We start from the raw sequence: 22,690 nt of genomic DNA on the forward strand, positions 1-22,690 counted from the left end.
CCCAACTTACCTCTTGAAGTGGTGGTCGCACCCAGAAGACCTTCATCCCAGAGCCTGCAGTGCCTTTGCAAACCGGAGAATCCCCATTGCAAGTAACCGGGCGCCTGACCTCGAAACAGCATCCTGCACCCGGCCACCCTAGTGCTGCTGATGGTGTACCTTTGGTGCTACTTTGTTTCCCAATTTGCTCTGAGCTATAGTCCAGGAGCTTAGCTTCACAACCAAGTGGCCTGCTTGTCAGCAGCCACCAACCGGAGGCCCCCTATTCTCCATAGGATAACATTGGGCCTCAGCACTTTGCACCTGGCCGCCCTAGTGCCGCTGAGGGTGTAACAAGAGTGCATTTCTGATCCTGGGGGACCCCTGAGTCTACCTCCAGAACACCAACTCCCACAACCGAATACTTACCTTAAATCGATAACACTATTTTCCTCCGTAGGATAACATTGACTGTTTTCCTGTGAAAGGTTACTTTCTAAGTGTGGAGTTGGTAAATCTATGAAGATTTTTTAAACTGTAACCAAATAACCAAAACACTTTTACTTACCTGTTTACACGAAATGTCCCAGTGCAGTATCCAGGCATACTGCACCGTGTAAGAAAAGTAATCTCAAATGTAACACCTGTAATTTTACTAAAAAACCTATACAAAGAATATCCACTGTATTTCCAAAGCATTGCATTTTCAGTACCAATACTGTAATCAAATCCAAGTGCATATACAATTGCAATTCAAACTGTTTACAAACTGCAATACTACAGTAAAGTACTTATTGCTTACCTGTGCCAGGGTTGTTTGGTTCTAGAAAATAAAATAACTAAAAGAATATTTTTATGCAAAAACAATTGGTCTGAATTTCAGTCTTTGAGTGTGTGAAATCATTTGCTGACTGAGTGTGTACAACAAATGCTTAACACTGTCCTCTGATAAAGCCTTACTGCTCGAACACACTACCACAAATAGAGAGTAAGGTGCTATCTAACTTTACCTCTGCCTACCTTTGGGGTTCCGCAGGACTCTGTGCACATTATACCTCACTTTGGTATAGTATATACAGAGCCAGCTTCCTACAAATCTCAATATTGAGTTCAAACCTATTTGTGTCTTTTTAGTCTTTTATAGTGCATTAGGTAGTCTTCGTGTAGTCATTTTGTTCTAACAAAATCCTCTATACTCTGGTTTCTCTTGAAACCGAATATTACTTTCACCTTTTACTAAAGATTTCTGTGGAGAGGAACATTTAAGACTTTCACTCAATTTTTGAAAGCTCTGCGGCTGCAGAGTTACCACCATGAAGTTATTAGTGTTCATCTATCTTTTGGTGCTTATTTATCTCAGTACAATGGAATGAGTTCGGAGAGTCCTTCTTTTGGATTTAATCAGGACAGTTCTTTCTCTGATATTTCTTTGTTGTGTAGAGTGCGGATTACAGAACTTTTGTCTGGTTCTCTGCACTTTTGATCAAAGCGTTCTCTTTCCTCTTGGTGGATAGAGGATAATGTCTATTAACTGACAGGTGGTTCTTTAGGGGTTTTCCCCCTCCCCTTTTTTCCTTCAAAGGTCAGTTCTCGCGGACTTGTAAGGTTGTTTTTTATTTATATGTTCTGTGACAGTGATCATGTATTCTAAGTAGAGCCAAGCTCTTGTTCCGCTAATCCTATGTACATTTGGTCGGTTGTTAGTTATGACCCGCTGGTTCTCTTTGAGAAATTTTGTAGGATTAGTTTGCAGACCCTCCTCTAGTGGGGTATAGCTATGGTATTTAATTCAAAAGTAAAAGAACGTGACGCTAGATGCCTCTATTAGCTGTAAAAGTTTCTTACCTTCGGTAACATAATATCTGATAGAGACACAGTCTAGTCGCAGATTCATTAACTACCTGCCCATCCTCCCTACTCTTCGAATGACCTTTGAGCTAAGGGTTATACCCTTGTTCAGTTCTGGTTTATATACTGGTGATGACTATTTCAACTTATGTTGGGATTCAACAGAACACTTAGCCCGACCACTAGGTTTTGTTTAGATGGGGCCATACCATCCCTTTTCAAATGTGAGTGGTTGGTAGAGTGGGGGGTGATTTCTCTTTCACACTGGATTGCACACCAGTGGGCAGTATTGATTTAATTGTTCATTCTTTGAAAGTCTTTGTTTGGTATCATCATACCCTGTATTGGCACTATCAATATGTCATGTAATTCAACAAACAACGTGGTGTTGTTTTTGTAGGTGTAATTTGAGGATACCATGCCATTTATTACCATTGATGAATAGTCAATGGAGTGTAAGGTTTTTAACTTTACAGGATGGTTATTCACCAGGGTGCAGGGTTTCATGTAGCCCTGTGCTTTGTCAAATATTTTGGGGTTTTCCTTTAAAAAATCCATGTCTGGTACTAATATACCATTTGTTGTTTCTTCTTTTTAATGTTTCAAAGATTTTTTATCTTTTTGGCACACTGTTTCCGCAACCAGTTTCTACAGACTTCTGCGTGCTGGAGGGGACTTATATGGCTCCACTGACATCATGACTGGAGTCAATGTCATCACAGAGCCAAACGAAGCCGTCCCCCCGGTGTGCAGCGGTACTGCTGATTATTTTGCAGATCCAGACTATCACCTGGGGAGAGTTCAAAAGTTAATGAATCTGCTGCTAGACTGTGTCTCTACCTTATATATCTGAAAGAAACAGATTAGTATTAGATTCCTTACCTTAGAATATCCCCAGGCGTCAGACTGGATCCGGAAACCTTTGCGTAGCAGTACCCTTGCGCGTCGGTAGGCGTCATCTGCGGCTACGCGTCTGTCGTTGGTGGCTCCACGTCCGTCATCGGCGTCGTTGGCGCCGGGATGACGTCGTTGGAGTACTTAGATGCCGCCCTCGCGCGCTGACGTCAGTTCCTATTTATTCCGCGCCAGCAAGCGCCGATCCGGAAAAAGTAGTACCCGTAGTCAATTTTTGACTTAATTTTTTTCGATCATTTTTTATCTTTCTTCGAAGTCGAACGACTCCGATGGTGCCGGTAGGGATGCCCGGGTTCAAGCCCTGCGTCGACTGTAACCGACTAATGTCGGTTACCGACCCCCATCGCCAGTGTCTTCATTGCCTGGGGCCCGACCACGATGACAGGTCGTGCCCCGACTGCCGGGCCTGGACGTCGAAGGCTAGGCGGGAGTGGTCCCGCAAGCGCCTCGAGCTCCAGCAGTCTGCCCCGCGCCGTTCGAGGTCCCAGTCCGGAAGGAGGTCGAGGGATCGGTCGCGGGCCGGAGTCATCACAGCTCGGAGGATCGTCACCACTCCTCGAGCTCCAAGTCGTCAGGTAAGAGGCACAAGAAGTCGAAGAAGCGGCATCGCTCTTCCGACTCCCCCCCGACGCTCGCACGACGCGGCCGGGGGTTTGGGCGACACCGCCCACACGGCTCCGCCGGAGCCGCAGGCGTCACGGCCTGCTCCATACCCGCCGGTCCCTGGACAGAACGCGACGCCGGATGAGATCGACGCCTTCCTCACGGCCATGAGGTCGCTCACTCCTCCGTCTGGTTCCGCGGCGCCTTCGGGCCAAGCGGCCCCGACTGGGAGCCCAAGCGGGCCGGGTGCTTCGGCCCCGGCGCCGTCGGCGACTTCGGTCCCGGCGCCGCAGGGCCCCGCTGTATCCAGTTCTGGATCGTCGCCGGTCGACCTTACGACCTCACCGGTCCCTAGGGTGTCGCCTCCGGCACCGTCCACGGACGATGTTATGCCCGGTCCCCCCCTCGACCCGGTTCTGACGCCGCATTCGATGCCGATGGGGGACTTTTTCTTCTATGAGCCGGCCCCATCATTTGACCCTGAGTACCAGGAGATGGGTGGCGAGGCGGATTGGGAGGGGTCTGAGGACCCTCTGGCACGTGAGTGCCAGTCTTATCCGGAAGGGTAGGTGAGCTAGGGGATGCCAGTGGTTTGGACACTTCGCCAGACACTGGTTTTGTCTCCCCTCCTACCGTGGCTACGGAGGAGGGGGCTGCCTATAGTGTGGTGTTGACGCGGGCGGCCAGGGCCTTATCCCTTGAACTCCCCGTCGCGGCCGTTAGGACTAACTGTAGGAGAGTGGGGTCTGCAATCCCATGGCCACCCAAGATTTTTGTTTTTTGCTTCACTGATTTATGACTTTCCCTGGCTGTGGGCCTGCTAATCAGACCCACAGCCTAGCTGTTCTCTCTCTAAATTACAACCATGTACCCTAGGTGCATTTACCAATTGGTACTGGGCCACCTTATCAGTCCCTGTACAGTATACCTTAGGTATCCAGGGCATAGGTGTACCCAGGGCCTACCAGGGGCTGCAGCATGTATTATGCCACCCCTGGCTGGCCATCCAAAATAGACACAACTGGCTGCACGACAGCTGGGGCAAGGTGGTGTAATCACCCTTTGCTTTAGATATAGTATTCCTATATCTAACCCTAAAATGGACACATATATTCCTATCAGTCACTCCTATGGCAGGCCTTATCAATCCTGAAGGCAGAGTGCTTGGAATTATGTGAGATGGTACTCTGGCATGAGCTGAGCCCGTTTGCAGCTTGCGGAACCAAGTCCTTATAGCTGTTCCATGATAACGCTATACCATATACTCTTAAGTGCATTATAATCCTCGCGGTTAAATGCTAACTTTGGCATAGCATTATCAAAACATGTCGAGTAAGGTGTCATACGAATTGGAATACTAACCCCTCGCCAATTCTGGCGACGGGGTTAGCATTCCACCCTTCTAGAGGGACACGACATGTATGTAACTGTAAACCCCGGTTAAAGTTAACTCAAGCCTCAGCATCACAAAATGGATGCTGCCACCACAGACACAAGTCTGACCTCCTGCTGCTGGGAGTCCTTCCAGCGAGGGAGGCTCAGACAAAGGGTTTCCTGCCTTGGGAGATGCTAGCACCACCCCAGACAGGATTTTGTGTATTAGGTAGGGCCAGGCTGAAAGGAATGAGACATGCCTGGGGCACACAAGGTGCCCTGTGCATACACCGGTTCCAACCAGTTGCTGGGGCACTCCAGCCCCAGCTCTGGCGGGAAACTGGACAAAGGAAAGGGGGTGTAGCCACCCCCCTTTCTGGTCCCACCCAGGGGAGGGACCTAGTCGTAGTGCAGCCCCCTTTAGCCGGATAAAGGTAGGAGCGGGTCCCATTCCAAGTTAGATTAATCTTGACAACCTTCCACGAAGAAACTCTTGACCTTTGACCTCCTGAACATCAGAAGACTGAAGAATCTCCCCTAGGGTCAGGGAGTGACCATCTTGCTTCGCAGGCACCATCAAGCTCCTGTGCGGTTTGCTGTAAAGTCCTTCCATCCCGGAATCCGACGACCCAGCTCGACAAGACCCGGACCTCCAGACCTCTACCCACATCCACAGCACAGCTGGGACCCGTGGGTGCGACGAGCAACGTGGAGACGGCCATCTTAAAGAAACCTGCACAGCGCTTCCTGCACGACCCCTGAGGGTTCCTCAAGTGAGTGCATTGGGGACTGAGAAGCCCCACACCGACGCAGCTCCTGCACCAAAGACCAGCCCCCCAGCATCCCCGTGATCTGCGTGGGGCCCTTTTGCCTGGTTGCTGCCCTTCCTGTTGTCTGGTCACTTGCCGGCTGGCTTGTGCCCTCTGAGACGACGAACCGAAGATTTCAACACTGCTAGTCTGGTCCCCCAGACTGGCCCTTGCTTCCTTGTAAAAGAGGAGCACCCCGGACCCTCCTGGTCCACTCAAGACGCCATCTTTGTTTCACCGCGTGGCTTGCATTAGCCAAGGCCTGTTGTCCAGATCGACGATCCGACACCGCCAACAGCAGCAGACTACGTGGGACAGCTCGTGCCTCCAGCCTGGTCGTGAAGAACAGCTCCTGGTCCGCGCAGCTACAGAGAGAAGCGACCCTTCCTTCACCTGAACGCGGCGACAGCCCCTGGTTCCCTCCTGGTTCCAGCACCGTCACTGGCTAGTGACCAAGACTCTGTCCCCTTCCTTTTCAGGACTTCCTTCTTCCAAGTTCCATCCTTGGAACCACCTGACTCCTCCATCTGGCTGCCTGCCAGCAACTTCTTGTTTCAGGCATCACCGGGATCAACGCAGCAAACCCGACACTACTTCAGCCCTATGCACCCGCAGCCTGTGGGTTAGGTAACTAAAGCTTCTAGGTCCTGAAGTCTGTGTCCACTATCCTAGTGTCCAGGTCCACTGTTGTTTTCCCTCCATCCAGCCGGGTTCGTCCGGAATCCGTAACTTTGTAAACTGTTGCATCCATAGACGTTGGTACGCATCCCGCGTGAGAGTTCCCACTCTGCACGTGAGTCCCGTGGGCCTCCTGCTCCTTACTTACCTAGTTTGTAGCGTAGTCCCACCGATCCTCCAGCCTCTGGATCTCCTTACAGTATTTTCTTTCCTCGCATTCCATTGTTTTGAGTATATGGTTTGTCGTGCCCCTAAGGCACTTGTGTAAATATTGTGCGAACTCGTATTTCCTTTTTAGTATTGTCATGTGCTTAGCCCTCTGATCTCATAAAGAGTTCAGAGGTGTTGTTATTAATAAATAGACTGTTTATTTTTATAACAACCTGTGTGGTGTCCTTTCAGTTGGTATTCAAGGGGTTATACTATGGTAAAACAGCTGGCTTCACATGCCAAAAGAGATTAGCCTAAAAGACTGCTTTTGTCCACGCTACTAGGATAGCTGGTCTATATGGTTGACTTTACAACCAATCACCATAAGGGTTGTTTGGACTGATACAAGGTGATCACTAGAACTAGTGAGCATCATATATCAGGCCAACTTCTCACACTAACCTCCTCACTGAGGTCCTTAAACCGCAAGCAAGCTCTTTGGAGCCTCTGTTGCCGTTTAATGAGGCCTTGTCTGACGTTCTTCTGGGCACCTGATCCAGGCCCGCTACAGGTCCCCCTGTAGATAGGAACGTGGCCAGACGCCACCGCCCGGAGCGACCCTTGCTTCCTGTCCACCCACCCCACTCCCGAGAGCCTGGTCATACAGGCCTCTTAACTCCCAAGATCGCATTCCCGACGGCTCCTCCCGATCGGGAATCCAAGAGGTACAAACAGTATGGCAAAAAGATGTTCTCCTCCCTGAGTTTGGGGTTGCGGTTTGTTAACACCGTGTGCCTCTTGGGCCGTTATACCCACTCTCTGTGGGACACGGTCGTGGACGTGCTGCCACAATGTCCGGAGGAGGCCCGGACTAAATTCGCCCAAGCACTTGCGGAGGGTCGAGATGCGGCACGGTACTCCATCCGATGTGGGCTGGATACAACGGACTCGCTGGGTAGAGCGATGGCAACGACGGTGGCGATTCGTCGCCACACCTGGCTGAGGTCCACCAACTTTTCGGCTGATGTCCAAAACACCCTTATGGACATGCTGTTTGATGGCCGTCTCCTCTTTGGCGACAAGGCAGACAGTGCGCTTGAGCGCTTTAAGGACTCCAGGGCTACGGCCAAGTCCTTGGGCCTGTCGGCCCCGCGCCAGCAATCTGCTGCCTTTTGTGGCCAAGGAAGGGGCCCCCCCACACGTCCTGCCAGTCACGGGCCGCAGACTAAGATCCAGCGCGGTGGCGGACATGGTAACCGCTGTGGCGGTGCCTGGGAACAACGGCGAGCCCAGTCCACATCTACCCCTGCAGCATCCGCCTGAAAGCCCTCCTAGTCCGAGCTTTCAGGCCCACGTGACGCCAATGGGGGGCAGGATTCACCATCACCTCCACTGGCGCAACATCACATCGGACAGGTGGGTGCTGCAAATCGTCCGAAGGGGCTACTCCCTCCCCTTCGAGGCGACCCCTCCAGCCATGCCACCGCAGTACCACCGCGTGTCGGGGGATCACTTGAATCTTCTGCGAGAGGAAGTTGCGCCCCTCTTGGCCAAGGGGGCCATCGAGCGCGTTCCTGGGCCAGAAGTAGGGTGTGGTTGTTATTCCCACTTCTTTCTGGTTCCCAAGAAGGGCAAAGGGGGCCTACGCCCTGTCTTGGACCTGCGGAACGTCAACGGCTTCCTCCGGAAGGAGAGGTTCAAGATGCTGACACTGGCTCAGGTCTTAGCTGCCCTGGACCTGTGAGACTGGATGGTAGCATTGGACTTGCAGGACGCTTATTTCCACATCCCCGCACTGCCGGCCCACTGGCGCTACCTGCGGTTCACGGTAGGCCACGAGCACTTTCAGTTTACCGTGCTCCCCTTTGGCCTTTCCAGCACCCCACCGGTGTTCACGAAAGTGATGGCAGTGGTCGCAGCTCATCTGCACAGGTTAGGGGTTTCAGTCTTCCCCTACGACTGGTTGTTGAAGGCGGGCTCGCCCCAGACAGTCGTCAGCCACCTCCAGACTACGGCCGACCTCCTGCACCTGCTGGGGTTCTCCATCAATGTGCCGAAGTCGCACCTGTGTCCCTCTCAGAAGCTCCTCTTCATCGGAGCGGTTCTAGACTCGGCGCAGTTTCGGGTTTATCCTCCCGAACAGCGGGATATTCAGGCTCTGATTCCGATCTTTCAGCTTTTATCCCGAATCTCGGTCAGATTGACGCTGCGGCTTCTGGGGCTGATGGCCTCCTGCATCCTTCTGGTGCATGCCGCCAGGTGGGGGATGCGGGCTCTGCAGTGGGACCTGAAGTTTCAGTGGGCCCAGCATCAGGGCAACTTGTCCGACCATGTCTTGATCTCGGAGGGCACTGCAAGACAGTTGCAGTGGTGGCTCACGGACCACGATTGGGTCAGCAGCAGATCCCTCTGCCTACCCCAACCCGAGCACGTAGTTGTGATGGACGCGTCCCTCCATGCCTGGGGAGGCAACATGGGAGAGGCGGAGATCAGAGGCCTCTGGTCTCCGGCGGAGTCCCAGCTCCATATCAACCCTCTGGAGCTGCGGGCGATCCGGCTTGCACTGAAGGCATTCCTCCCCGCTGTCCGGGGAGTCTAGTGCAGGTGTTCACGGACAACACCACCGCCATGTGGTACTGCAACAAACAGGGCTGGGAGGGGTCGTGGACCCTATGCCAGGAGGCCCTGCACCTCTGGCAGTGGCTGGAACATCAGGGCGTGACCCTGGTGGTTTAACACCTGGCAGGTTCCCTGAACGCCAGGGCGGACGAGCTCAGCCGTCTGTGCATGATGGATCACGAATGGCGTCTGAACTCGGACGTGGCGCAAGGCCTCTTTCAGCAGTGGGGAGAGCCTTGGTTAGATCTATTCGCTACAGAAGAGAACGCGCAATGTCATCAGTTATGCGCGTTGGAATTTCCAAGGCGGCACTCGCTCGGAGACGCTTTTCGTCGCGAGTGGAGTTGCAGTCTGTTGTACGCCTTTCCGCCTATACCACTTCTGCCCAGAGTGCTGAAGAAGATCAGGCGCCACCGGGCCCAAGTCATCCCTGTGGCTCCGGACTGGGCACGGAGGTTCTGGTATCCCGAGCTACTCAGCATGTCTGTCGATCCCCCCATTCGTCGGCCCCTTCAGGAGGACCTTCTGTCGCAGCAGCAGGGGACGGTCCTCCACCCAAACCTGTCCAGTTTCCACTTACATGCGTGGACATTGAGCGGCGACAGTTAAGGCCATTTGACTTGCCTCCTGAAGTCTGTAATGTCATTATGGCAGCCAGGCGTCCCTCCACAAAATCGGTATACGCCTGCAGGTGGAACAAATTTGTGGCATGGTGCACAGCAAAGGCTGTGGATCCCCTTTCTTTTTAAAAAAAAATATTTTATTGAACAGAAGCAGAGGTAATGTGTAGCAAACAATCACGAGTCACAATTTTGCCACAGAGCACGTACATTACAGCAGTACACCACAATCACGAGTACAAGGGGGGGGATTAGGTCTGGTCAGTCCCATGTCTGCTGAGGGGGAAGTACACAGTTCACCTCTATAAATATTCCATCGTCCCCATTTTTTATCCCAGACACCAGGACATCCCCTGATCTTGTAGACCGTTTTCTCGGACACCATGCACACATCCATTGCGGCCACCCACCTAATCAGGAGCGGTTTAGATGGTGAGCCCCACTGCATAGCTATTTCACGTTTCAGTAAGAGAAAACCCAGAGCCGCCCATTGTTGTTCTATTGCAGTTAGGTCTGTGGGGTCCCATACATTGAGGAGTTCACATTTGGGAGTCAGAGGGACAGGTTTTCCTATTGCATCAGTGATTTTCTGAGTGGTGCGTTTCCAGAGGTCTTGAATCACCGGGCATTCCCACAGAATGTGGTAGAAGGTACCGGTTTGACCACAGTTGCGGAGACAGAGGTCAGATGAGCGTCTACCAATTCTGGCCAGAAGAGGAGCGGACATGTATGTTCTGTGCAATATCTTTAGTTGTATAAGTCGGAATCTGTGGTTGATGGCCGATTCGCGCGGGGACATCAATGCCGCCTGCCACTCGGCGCCATCCAAGACTCCGATGTCGTTCTGCCATTTATCTCGTAGAAGGTGGAAAGAGTTCGGCATGTTATTACATAATTTACGGTAGGTGTGGGATATTGCTTTGGCCTGAAGGGGTTCTGACAGGAGTCTGTCTTCGAGGGGCGAGGAGTGTGGGAGAGAAGAGAGGTCCGGGACGCTGGCAAGTATGGCATGTTTAATTTGAAGGTAGCGGAAAGCCTCAGATTGGGCCAAGTCATGTGTCTTTTGGAGCTCTTCAAATGTCAGCAATTTGCCCTTGCGAAGCATGTCACCTATGGTGGATATGCCAATTGTCAATCAATCAATCAATCACAGCATTTATATAGCGCACTACTCACCCGGAGGGTCTCAAGCCGCTAGAAGGGGGGGGGGTCTGCTACTGCTCAAACAGCCAGGTCTTGAGCTGCTTCCTGAAGGCGAGGTGGTCCTGGGTCAGGCGGAGGTGGGTCGGGAGGGAGTTCCAAGTCTTGGCGGCCAGGTAGGAGAAGGACCTTCCCCCTCTGGTGGCTCTTCGGACGCGGGGGACGGCGGCGAGGGCGTGTCCGGTCGATCGAAGCTGGCGTGTGGGAGCGTAGAAGTTGAGGCGGCTGTTGAGGTATCCGGGGCCTTGGTTGTGTAGGGCTTTGTGTGCGTGGGTGAGGAGACGGAAGGTGATTCTCTTGTTGACCGGGAGCCAGTGCAGGTCTCTCATGTGTCCGGAGATGTGGCTGCGACGGGAGATGTCCAGGATGAGGCGTTCTGGATCCGCTGGAGTCTCTTCTGGAGTTTGGCGGTGGTACCGGCGTAGAGGGAGTTGCCGTAGTCCAGACGGCTGGTGACGAGGGCCTGGGTGACCGTCTTCCTGGTCTCGGTGGGGATCCACCGGAAGATCTTACGTAGCATGCGCAGGATGTTGAAGCATGACGAGGAGACGCCGTTGATTTGTCTGGTCATGGAGAGGGAGGAGTCCAGGATGAAGCCCAGGTTGCGTGCGTGGTCTGTTGGTTTGGTTGCGCTGCCCAGGGCGGGGGGCCACCAGGAGTCGTCCCAGGCGGAGGGTGAAGATCCCAGGATGTGGACTTCCGTCTTGTCCGAGTTCAGTTTCAGGCGACTGTTCATCATCCACTTGGCTACGTCTGTCATCCCTTCGTGTAGGTTGGCTCTGGCGGCGGTGGGGTCGTTGGTGAGGGAGAGGATCAGCTGGGTGTCGTCGGCGTAGGAGATGATGTTGAGGTTGTGTTGGCGTGCGATGGCTGCGAGGGGGCTCATGTAGACGTTGAAGAGGGTTGGGCTGAGCGAGGAGCCTTGAGGAACGCCGCAGATGACTTCGGTGGCTTCTGACCTGAACGGGGGGAGGTGGACTCTCTGTGTCCTTCCGGCGAGGAAGGAGATGATCCATTCCTGTGCCTTCTCCTGGATTCCGACGTTGCTGAGGCGCTGCACTAGGGTGCGGTGGCAGACAGTGTCGAAAGCCGCGGAGAGGTCTAGTAGGATGAGGGCCGCTGTTTCTCCGTTGTCGAGCAGGGCTCGGATGTCATCGGTGGCTGCGATCAGGGCAGTCTTGGTGCTGTGGTTGGCCCGGAATCCAGACTGCGAGAGGTCGAGGGATCCGTTCGTCTCGAGGAAGGTGGCCAGCTGCTTGTTGACGGTCTTCTCGATGACTTTTGCAGGAAATGGGAGCAGCGAGATGGGGCGGTAGTTCTTGCGGTCGGTGGGGTCGGCTGATGGTTTCTTCAGTAGAGCGCTGAGTTCGGCGTGCTTCCAGCTCTCCGGGAAGGTAGCGGTGTTGAAGGAGGTGTTGATGATGTCCCGCAGGTGGGGTGCGATGACAGCGTCGGCTTTGTTGAAGACGTGGTGAGGGCAGGGGCGGTCGGAGATCCGGAGTGGATGGAGTTCATCGTGCGGATGGTGTCTTCGGTGCTGATCGGGGTCCAGGCACGGAGGGTGGTGGTGGGGGGCGGTGGTTCGGTCGTGGCGTGCGTCGGTTGAGTGCGGAAGCTGTTGTGTATGTCCGCGATCTTGTTGTAGAAGTAGGAGGCCAGGGAGTTGCAGAGGTCTTGTGAAGAGGTGATGTCGTTGTTTCCGGTGTTGGGATTGGAGAGCTCTTTAACGATGTTGAAGAGTTCCTTGCTGTTGTGTGCGTTGTTGTCCAGTCGTTCCTTGAATGCAGTTTTCTTGTTGTAGAAGTAGGAGGCCAGGGAGTTGCAGAGGTCTTGTGAAGAGGTGATGTTGTTGTTTCCGGTGTTGGGATTGGAGAGCTCTTTAACGATGTTGAAGAGTTCCTTGCTGTTGTGTGCGTTGTTGTCCAGTCGTTCCTTGAATGCAGTTTTCTTGGTGGCGTGGATCAGTTGGTGGTGTTTTCGGGTGGCGAGCTTGAGGGCAGTCATGTTGTCCGGAGTTGGGTCTCTGCGCCAGGCTTTCTCGAGGGCTCGGCAGTTCCTCTTGGAGCTCTTCAGTTCGTCGGTGAACCATGGGGCTTTCTTGCTGCCGGGTCTGCTAGGCGGGGTCTTCAGAGGGGCGAGGTCGTCTGCGCAGTTGCTGATCCACTTTGTGAGGTTGGTGGCCGCCTGGCTGGGGTTCGTTGCGCCGGTGGGAGGGTTCTTGCTCAGGGAAGTTGCGAGCTGGTCGGCTGTGATCTTGTTCCAGCTTCTGCGTGCAACCTGTTGCTGGTGGTGGTGGATCGTGGTCCTTCTGAAGCTGAAGTGGACGCAGCTGTGGTCCGTCCAGTGGAGTCCGGTGGCATGGCTGAAGGTGATGTCCTTGCTGGATGAAAACACGGGGTCGAGAGTGTGTCCGGCGTAGTGGGTGGGGGTGGTCACCAGCTGCTTGAGTCCGAGGTTTGCGAGGTTGTCCAGCAGGGTGGTGGTGTTGCGGTCGTTGTTGTTCTCCAGGTGGAAGTTGAGGTCCCCGAGGAGGATGTAGTCAGCGGAGGGGAGGGCGTACGGGCTGATGAAGTCGGCGATGTCTTCGCTGAATTGTGTGCGTGGTCCCGGGGGTCTGTAGATGAGGGTGCCTCTGAGGGTTGTCTTGGGGTTGATGTGGATCTGGAAGTGCAGGTGTTCGGTGGGTGCGAGGGTGTCGTCGGTGTTGGTCGTGATGCGGATGGTGTTCCTGTGGATAATGGCGATGCCTCCTCCTGTCTGGTTGATGCGGTCCCTCCAGATGATCTTGTAGCCGTCCGGGATGGCGATGGCGATGTCGGGCCCTGAGGAGGCGTTCATCCAGGTTTCCGTGAGGAAGGCGACGTCTGGGGATGTAGTGTCGATCAGGTTCCAGAGCTCGACGGCGTGTCTTTGGACGGAGCGGGTGTTGAGCAGGATGCACTTCAGGTGGCTGCTGCTGCTGGTGCTCGTCTTGGTCGGTGCTTGTGTAGTGCAGGTCCGGATGCAGGTGAACTTGCAGGAGTGGCAGCAGAAAGGTCCGAGGGTGCGCCTCGGGGTAGCTCGGTAGCAACCAGGGATCCGGCCGGCGTTGAGTGCGTTGAGCTCGGAGGCGTCGTAGGTCCGGCGGGTGGGCTGGTGTCTGCGGGGGCCAAGGGTCCTGGCACTGGGCGCGGTCCAGGCGCGGACGGGCGCAGACGGGCTTACCTTTGGCGCGCCTTCGGCGCACAATCGGCGCGCCCGCTGCGCGTTTGCCACTCTGTCATGAGTGGGGGGGCGGAGCGAGGGAGGGGCAGCTGGGAGGCGGGAGGGAGCGGCGAATGAGGGTCGAGGAAAGTAAGGGGGCGGGCCGCAGGGGGGCAGCGGCGGGGAGGGAGGGAAGAGAACGGCGGGAGGAGGAGGGGTGGCGGGAAGGAGAGGCGGGAAAAAACGGCGGAGCGGCGAGGGGGGAGGCCTGAGGGCAGTCCCTAGCAGGCAGCGGGCAAGAGGCAGGGGCAGGGATCAGACAGGCAGCAGGGTGACCTGGCCCCCGGAGACCGTGCGATGGCGGGGTCGGGGGTCAGGCAGCCGGCAGCAGGGAGACCTGGCACGCGGGAACGTGCGAGGCAGGGGCACGAGGTAGGCAGCAGGGAGGCCAGGCAGGCGTCAGGCGTCAGGCAGCAGGGGGCCCTGGTACACGGGGACCGTGCGCCAGGTGGAGCGACCAGGAGGGTCACAGCTCACTGCCGTGCGGTCTCAGCCTTATGTGTACCAGTGGGAGGGAGGGGCAGCTGGGAGGCGGGAGGGAGCGGCGAAAGAGGGTCGAGGAAAGTAAGGGGGCGGGCCGCAGGGGGGCAGCGGCGGGGAGGGAGGGAAGAGAACGGCGGGAGGAGGAGGGGTGGCGGTAAGGAGAGGCGGGAAAAAACGGCGGAGCGGCGAGGGGGGAGGCCTGAGGGCAGTCCCTAGCAGGCAGCGGGCAAGAGGCAGGGGCAGGGATCAGACAGGCAGCAGGGTGACCTGGCCCCCGGAGACCGTGCGATGGCGGGGTCGGGGGTCAGGCAGCCGGCAGCAAGGAGACCTGGCACGCGGGAACGTGCGAGGCAGGGGCAGGAGGTAGGCAGCAGGGAGGCCTGGCAGTCAGGCGTCAGGCAGCAGGGGGCCCTGGTACACGGGGACCGTGCGACAGGTGGAGCGACCAGGAGGGTCCCATTTATCGAAGCCTCGATAGTGACATAGGGTGCCGAGCTTATGTGAAGTCCAGAGTGGGGTGGACAATGTGAGGGTGTTAGTCCATCCGAGTTGCTTGTTCGCACGGTGCCAGACCGTTATTGTGTGGGACATCGGGCCTATATACCGGGCACGGGAGTGTTTGCCATACAGAGCCTCGAGGTAGCCCCCGCTGCCTGTCTGGCACCTCTCTAGGTGAAAAGCAGGGTTCGTGGGTGAACCATAGATCCACGAGTTAGTGACTACCAATTGAGTAGCCCAGTAGTAAAGTCGAACATTGGGAAGGGCAATACCTCCATCGTATCCCTGTGTGAGTGAGATGAGAGCTATGCGGGGAGAACTGCCGTCCCATAGGAGGAGGTGGAGGTCTCCTTCGAGTGAGTTGAAATAGGAGTCGGCTATGGGAAATGGACAATTTTGTAGGGCATACAGAAATCTAGGGAGTGCAAGCATTTTAAATAGGGCCGCTCTACCTGGGAGAGAGAGAGGGAGTGTTCTCCAATGAGAGATGTCGTTATGAAGTCTTTGAAGTGGGCCTTTTAGGTTGCGGTCATGAAATAATTTGGGGTCTGGAGTGATAAAAATTCCCAGATATTTAAATCCGTCCCGAGCGATTTCAATTGAATAGCCTTGCGGGAGGGGAGGGGGTGGGCCGTGTAACACGTACAGTATAGGTTTGGACCAATTAATGGAGAAGCCCGAGTATTTACCAAAGTTAGTGATAACATGTAGCAGGCTGTTAAGGGAGGACTTAGGGGAGGAGACGTAGACGAGGATGTCGTCTGCGTACAGCGAGACCTTGTCGATCGTTTCGGCATTCCATCGAAGGCCGTGGATGGAATTGTCAGTTCTGATCCAGTGAGCCAGAGGTTCAAGGGTAAGTGCCAACAACAAAGGGGACAGAGGGTGCCCCTGTCTTGTACCTCTGTGTAAGGGAAATCGCCTGGATGTATGGCCATTGACATAAACTTGACCCCAGAGATCAGTGTATAGTAGTCGGATTCACTGAATGAATTTGGGACCAAAGCCAAAGCGGGGGTAGTACCTCGAATAGGTAGGACCATTTGATAGAATCAAAGGCAAGCGTAGTGTCAAGGGAGAGGATGGCTGCGTCTTCCTGAAGATGTGGTATCATACTCATAACGTTATGGACCCGTCGGAGGTTAAGCGCTGTATTGCAGCCTGGCAAGAAGCCCGACTGATCCTCATCTATCAAGGCGGGGAGGACTGTCATAAGTCTCGTAGCAAGGAGTTTCGCTAGGACTTTCACTTCGGCATTGATAAGAGAGATTGGTCGGTAGGAGCTACAGTCATTAGCCGGTTTGTTGGGCTTACGAATGACTACTATTGATGCTAACCGTTGGTCCAACGGTAGGCAACCGGCATCGCAGCTCTCCTCAAACTTTGCTTTGAGGTGTGGGAGGATCTCGCCCGCCATGCCCTCCAGGAACTCGACAGGGACACCGTTGGGGCCCATAGCTTTACCTGATTGGATGGCGAACAAGGCATCGCTAACCTCCTCCCCCGTGAGGTCTGCCTCCAATTCCTGTATCTCAGGCTCGGAGAGAGTGGGAAGTCTCATCTCGGCCAGGAGCAGTTTAGATTCCTCAGCGCTATAGTGAGCTCTGGCTGTGTAGACACCTTCTAGGTGGGTGGCAAAGGCCTCTGCTATATCACCTGGATCTGTGACGGTAGAATGGTCTGGCAAGGTCAGCTCTGGGATCCAACGAGACCCCTGCTCGCGTTTTTCAAGCCATGCCAGCATTTTACCTGCCCTGTCCCCCAGTTCGTAAACGCAATGACGGGTCTTCAAGAGCTTGGCTTGCGCCTTCTCAAGGGCCAATGCTTTGTATTCTGGTTGTTTCGCGTGGAGGCGGGTCGCCGATTCGTCTGTGGGGCTTGCATTGTGGAGGGATTCCAGGTTGGTCAGGTCTGTTTCTACCTGTAACAGGTGTTCACTTTGTTTGTAGATGTAGCCAGTTTTTAGAGCTAGTGCCTTACCCTTAAGTACTGCCTTGTATGCCTCCCATATAGTTATGGCCGATTTCACAGAGTCCACATTTTCCGTGAAGTAGTATTCTGTATGCTCTAGCAAGCAGTCTTTTATGTCAGGGATTTTTAAGAGCCAGGGCGTTATGATTATGGGGCCACGTGCCCTCTGGCGGTAGTGTGTGAATGTCACTGTGAGTGGGGAGTGGTCGGAGATTCCACTAGGGAGCCCTCCCGGGTGGCGAAAAAACTTGAGATCAGTGTTAGGAGACAACAGGTAATCTATACGAGAGCTGCTGTTGTGGGCGTTGGAGGGGGTAAGCCCACGTTTTTGTACATGTCAGCGCGACATTTCTCCGAACCAGGATTCCGGTCCCTCTGGATCCAGAGGTGAAGCCAGCGTGTACGAGTAGTTTATAGCCTCCCCGGTGTAGTGCTTGGCACGCGTTGCCCATTAAGTGCAATTCCTGGAGGAGAACTAGGTCTGGAGTGTGGCGTTTAAGATATTGCATGACTATCCCTCTTTTTATTCTGCTGCCTAGGCCGTTAAAATTCCACGTCATGATGGAGAGGGACGTCGTCAGTGGGGGTGTCATGGTGGCCGAAAGAACAGAGATTCTGCACGGATCAGTGGCTTTTGGGGCATCGAGTGTATTTCGGAGGAAAGGACGGCCAATGAGGGGCCTGTGGTGGTTTACCCGAAAGGCTTAATGTGTCCAGACATTGAGCAATGGGCGTTTTGTAGAAGCCTATGGGGTTGTGTAGCTGGGCTCGTGTCTGAGAAGTCGCAATAGTTGTTATGGGAGGGTGTGTTTCGCTGTGTAACATGCTCCCTGGTCAAGAATTCTCTGCAGTGTGTGAACAGAAACAAAAACAGAAACCATACCAGTTTCATCCTCAACTCCCCAACAACTTCCGTCCCTCCCAAACCCTCCCCCTTACCATTCCCCCCCTCCAACCCCCCTCCCTGCCCCCCTGCCCGCGGACTTGAAACTATCCACTCCCCAACTAGGCAGAGTGCCTGTCGCCCTCCCGAACATTGATGGGGTGCGTGGAGAGCCGTAGGGTGCCCCTTCTACCTATTGACAGGACGATTTCGTCTAGTGCAGTTAGAAACAACTTAAATCAGTGATAGCATTCACATAGTAGAAATTATTAACCAGTAGGCCCAGCTCGGCCCCACGCCGAGGGCCCTGTCTATAACAGTTCAGGCTAGGGACAGCGTCATTGAGGCGCCACTCGGTGTACACAGATACTATGTGACAACTAACATGGGAAGGATGATAAGAGTCTGTGGCATTTCACACCCTCCTCGGGTATAATGTTCATCACCTCTTCATGTATCGATGAGTGGTCGCTAGGGCCGAAATTCACCCCGCAAAGGTACTAGGTAAGTAAGTCTGACATATCTCAGAGTAGGCTGTTAGGACAGTATTGTTTACAGGTCCCTTGAGGACAACAGTTAGAGCAGCACATATAAGTATAAAAGACCAGCAAAAGGATATATAGAAGTCAAGGCATGCTGCAGAGGACGAGGTGGACTGTTATTCGGAGTGGAAGGTCAGCGAGATACAGTGTCTGGTTCATAGCGGTGATCCGGAGGAACATCCTGAAGGCCGAAGCTGCGAGGAGGTCACTTCCCTGGAGACAGGATACGGTGGCTGAGAGCTGCCCTGACGAACTTGGATAGTCCCAGCAGCACTGGTGACGTGACGGACCAATGAAAGGGCGGGTCCCCATTTAAGAGGCCAGCATGGAGCCCCATGGCAAGTAGGAGCAGCATCACGAACGGTATGTAGTCAGTCGGTTCAGAGGAGTAGTGCTCCAATAGTTCGATCAGACTTCAACTTATGGGTCACTGCTCGCCTTATGTAATGTCTACGAACAGGCCCTGACTTTCAGGTGGCTCCACAACGTCAGAGCGGTCTTCCGATTTTCTGCGCCGGTTTTGGGTGGTCGCCGATTGACGCCATCCATCAAGCCAGTCCCACACTTCAGCAGGAGACTCAAAAAACCAGGTCTTGCCATCTGATTCAATGCGGAGCTTCGCGGGAAACAGCATGGAGTACTTAACGGACTGTGCACGGAGTGCCTTCTTCACTTCCAGGAAGCTTCGTCGACGAGCCTGCACTTTCATAGTGAAGTCTGGGAAGATCGTGATCTGTGCATTGTCAATTCGTAAGGGCGGTCCCGCCCGTGCCGTCTGGAGGATGACATCTCGGTCACGGAAATTGAATACACGGGCAACGATAGGGCGGGGGGGGGAGCGCCCGGCTTCGGTCTGCCCCCTGGGACCATATGAGCCCTTTCTATGGAGAAATAAGTGGAGAGTTGCTTCGGTTGAAGGTGTTGCAGGACCAGTTTCTCCACAAAGAGATCAGCGGCCGGCTCCTCAAGGCGCTCTGGAACACCTAGGATGCGGAGATTGTTGCGCCGCGCGCGTCCTTCGTAATCATCAAGGAGCATCCCCATTTGGTGCTGTTGTTTCTGGAGTTGTTACCTGCTGTTGCAGTGTGGAGGTATCGTCAACAAGTGCCAGGGTCTTGATTTCTATGTCTTTCACTTTGGAGTCCATTTTACGAAGGTCTGCACGCAACAGTGTTACTTCTATATTAACTGAGTCAATGCGAGTCTCTAATGAGGAGCGGACCCCCGCGATTGCTTCCATGACATCGTCCAAGGTGGGGGGGGGCTCGCCTGAGGAGGGGGAGTCGCTGTTTTGAGAGCAGCCTCTGGGGCAGTGTCTTTGGGTTCCCCCTTGGAGCCCCATGAGAGCTTGTTGATTTGCTTTTGGGTGGGAGGCCGATTTCCTTTACCGGAGGCCATCCTGAGACCCAGGTCCTGCAGGGGGTCGTTAAGGCGCAAATCCGCAAGGCGCACTTGTTGGAGAGAGGGGGGAGGAGGGGAAGTCTCTCGCTTAGTACCTGGGGGGGGGAGCGTACCCCGCGTCTCCTGAGGTCTCAGTTCTGGGAGAGGCCGTGAATCCACACGGCCCGGGGGGGGCAAGAACGAGTATCTGTCCCCTGGTGAGGAACGGGGGTCGGGCAAAACCACTTACAGTTATGCCGGCTTCACCACCAAAGCAGGTTGCAGATTAGTACTCAGTGCGCACCCGGGCAGTAGTGGTAGTCTTAAAGGCATTAATTACCACAGCGTGGGGATCTTTCTTCTGTTGGGCGCCTTCATCAGCAAGGGTGGGCACAGGGAACCAGTGCACCGGATCGGAGCGCAGATGGAGAGGCGAGTGCTTTGCAATGTGTGCCTAGATGGGGTCCAGAGTAGTGGGTCACGGTGATGTTGCGACTCACGATGGTGCCATATAGTCCCCCACGTTTCAGCCAGTCTAAGCAGGTCGGGGGGGAAGGGTGGGCCAGATGGCGAGGCCGTAGGCGCGGTCGCTCCTCATCAGGGTAGGAGAAACAGCACCAGCAGCAGTTGTAGTACGGTGGTCCCCGGTGGTAGGCCCAAAGCCGGGGACTCGCCTAGATGCTGGAGCCGAGCGGGTGGGGGAGGCCGTTGTTTACTGCACCGCGCCTCACCCGTGGGGACTAGCAGGGCGTGGGTGTGCGGTAAAGGTGGAGAATCGCCTCCCCAAGACTCGGCGGGGCAGCCCACCAAAGTTCAAGATCTTCCGGCATGTGGGGCAGCCCCGGAGTGCAGCGCAAGACGTGGGATGGCTGCGGCCGCCATCTTGGGCCGAGAAAGGTCCGATCGCCGGGATCTGGTCGTGGCAGTTAGGGCGACCTAGCGGGCATTAGGGCGACCTAGCGGGCAGCAGGGACCAGGCGGGAGCGCTCAGAGAGGCAGCAATGTATCGTTAGTCGATCCTGGGCATTATGAAGGCACTAGCGTCGGATCGAAGGCAGTTAAGCAGCGAGGGCCGAGGAGCCGCCTTAGAGTGCGACGATTCCCCTCGGCTGCAAGCCACGCTCTCCCCCCCCTCTTTCTGACCCTCTTTCAGAGGTTCTCCTCTGTCTTCTTTCTCTTGCCCAGCAGGGCTCTGCTCTGGGCACTCTGAAGGGCACTCTGAAGGGCTACCTCTCGGCCATTTCCGCCTTCTTAAGGCTACCTGATCAGCCCTCTTTGTTCAAGTCCCCGGTTGTAAATAGGTTTTTGAAGGGCATCACTCATATGTTTCCTCCAGTTCCTTTTGTGATGCCTCAGTGGGACTTGAACCGTGTTCTAACTTTTCTGATGTGCGCTCCCTTTGAGCCACTTCATAACTGTCCTCTTCGCCTCCTTACTCTGAAGACTGCTTTCCTGGTTGCCATCACCTCTGCCAGAAGAGTGAGTGAGCTCCAGGCCCTTTCTTCTCAGCCTCCTTTCCTTTCAGTCCATCCTAACAAAGTTGTGTTGCGGACGCCACCCTCTTTCCTGCCCAAGGTAGTCACAGCCTTCCACATCGGGCAGTCCATCACTTTGCCCACCTTCTTTCCGCCTCCTCATCCCTCGAAAGAGTAAGAGAGGCTCCACCGTCTGGACCCAAAACGTGTGCTCTCATTCTATTTGGATCGCACATGCCAGTTCCGGGTGGATGACCAACTCTTTGTTGGTTACGTGGGCGCTAAGAAGGGACGGGTGGTGCACAAACAAACCATTTCTTGATGGGTCGTCTTGTGCATCAAGGCTTGTTACTCTTTGGCTCGAAAGGAGCCTCCTGTGGGGCTTTGTGCCCATTCCACATGGGCCACGGCGGCTACTACTGCCCTGGGCCGGGGAGTCCCCTTGCAGGACATCTGTCAGGCAGCTACGTGGGCCTCGCTGCACACGTTTGCAAGACACTACTGCCTGGACAGCCAAGTCCGAAGAGATGGCTTTTTCGGCCGTTCCTTTCTCCAGGACTTTCTGGTGTGATCATTGGTTCGCAGACCCACCACCGGGGTTGGTATTGCTGGGGTATCTATTCTAAGGTAAGGAATCTAATACTAACCTGTTTCTTTCAGATGCACAAGTTACTTACCTTCGGTAACGATATATCTGTAAGAAACAGTAGTTAGTATTAGATTCCTTACCGCCCCACCCATCTTCCCCGTTCTGCGAACCGATATCTAGGGTTGAGGTCATCCCGTTTCAGGGCCCTAGTTTCATGGCACCCGTGTTGGTTTTTATCATGGCTCTGCGGTTCTGGCGCGGAAAAGCTGTGTATAAGAACTGACGTCAGCGCGCGAGGACGACGTCTAAGTTCTCCGGCGACGTCATCCCGACGACAGACGCGGAGCCGCAGACGACACCTACCGACGCCCAAGGGTACTGCTACGCAAAAGTTTCCAGATCCAGTCTGACGCCTGGGGATATTCTAAGGTAAGGAATCTAATACTAACTACTGTTTCTTACAGATATATTGTTTCCGAAGGTAAGTATCTTGCGCTACGTTACCGAAGGTAAGTAATTTTTACGCCAGAACTAGACTTGGTCACTGGCATAGTTATTCCAACAGATAGGCGATGCATAGTCCAGTGTTCGTACTATAGACCAAACTCGTTGACTAATTTTGAAATTAGAATCTTCATGAAGGCTCTGGCCAACAGGCTCCAACAAGTTTTGCCTACCTTGGCCCAGTGCAACTTACTGCCAGTGGCTCTGACCTCTGTGTACTACTTTTAATCGACTTCAAGAAGGCATTTAGCTCTGTTGACGGGACTCTCCTAGATAATGTCATAGCTCAAATGGGAGTGGGCCCCAGATTTTGGAGATACGATGGAA

The 22,690-nt window shown here is 54.4% G+C and overlaps 1 protein-coding gene and 1 non-coding gene across 5 annotated transcripts in view; both read left to right on the forward strand.

Annotated features, from left to right (window-relative positions):
• The window catches only part of HECTD4 (HECT domain E3 ubiquitin protein ligase 4), a 2,216,728-nt gene that overhangs the window by 1,983,833 nt on the left and 210,205 nt on the right, over window positions 1-22,690 (forward strand). The window lies entirely within an intron of this gene.
• LOC144793187 (U5 spliceosomal RNA) lies at window positions 1,172-1,286 on the forward strand. The gene has a single exon (XR_013602833.1). It is a non-coding gene; the product is annotated as a U5 spliceosomal RNA (small nuclear RNA).

This window comes from Lissotriton helveticus, chromosome 11 (genome assembly GCF_964261635.1).
Source record: "Lissotriton helveticus chromosome 11, aLisHel1.1, whole genome shotgun sequence".
Lineage (NCBI taxonomy): Eukaryota > Metazoa > Chordata > Amphibia > Caudata > Salamandridae > Lissotriton > Lissotriton helveticus.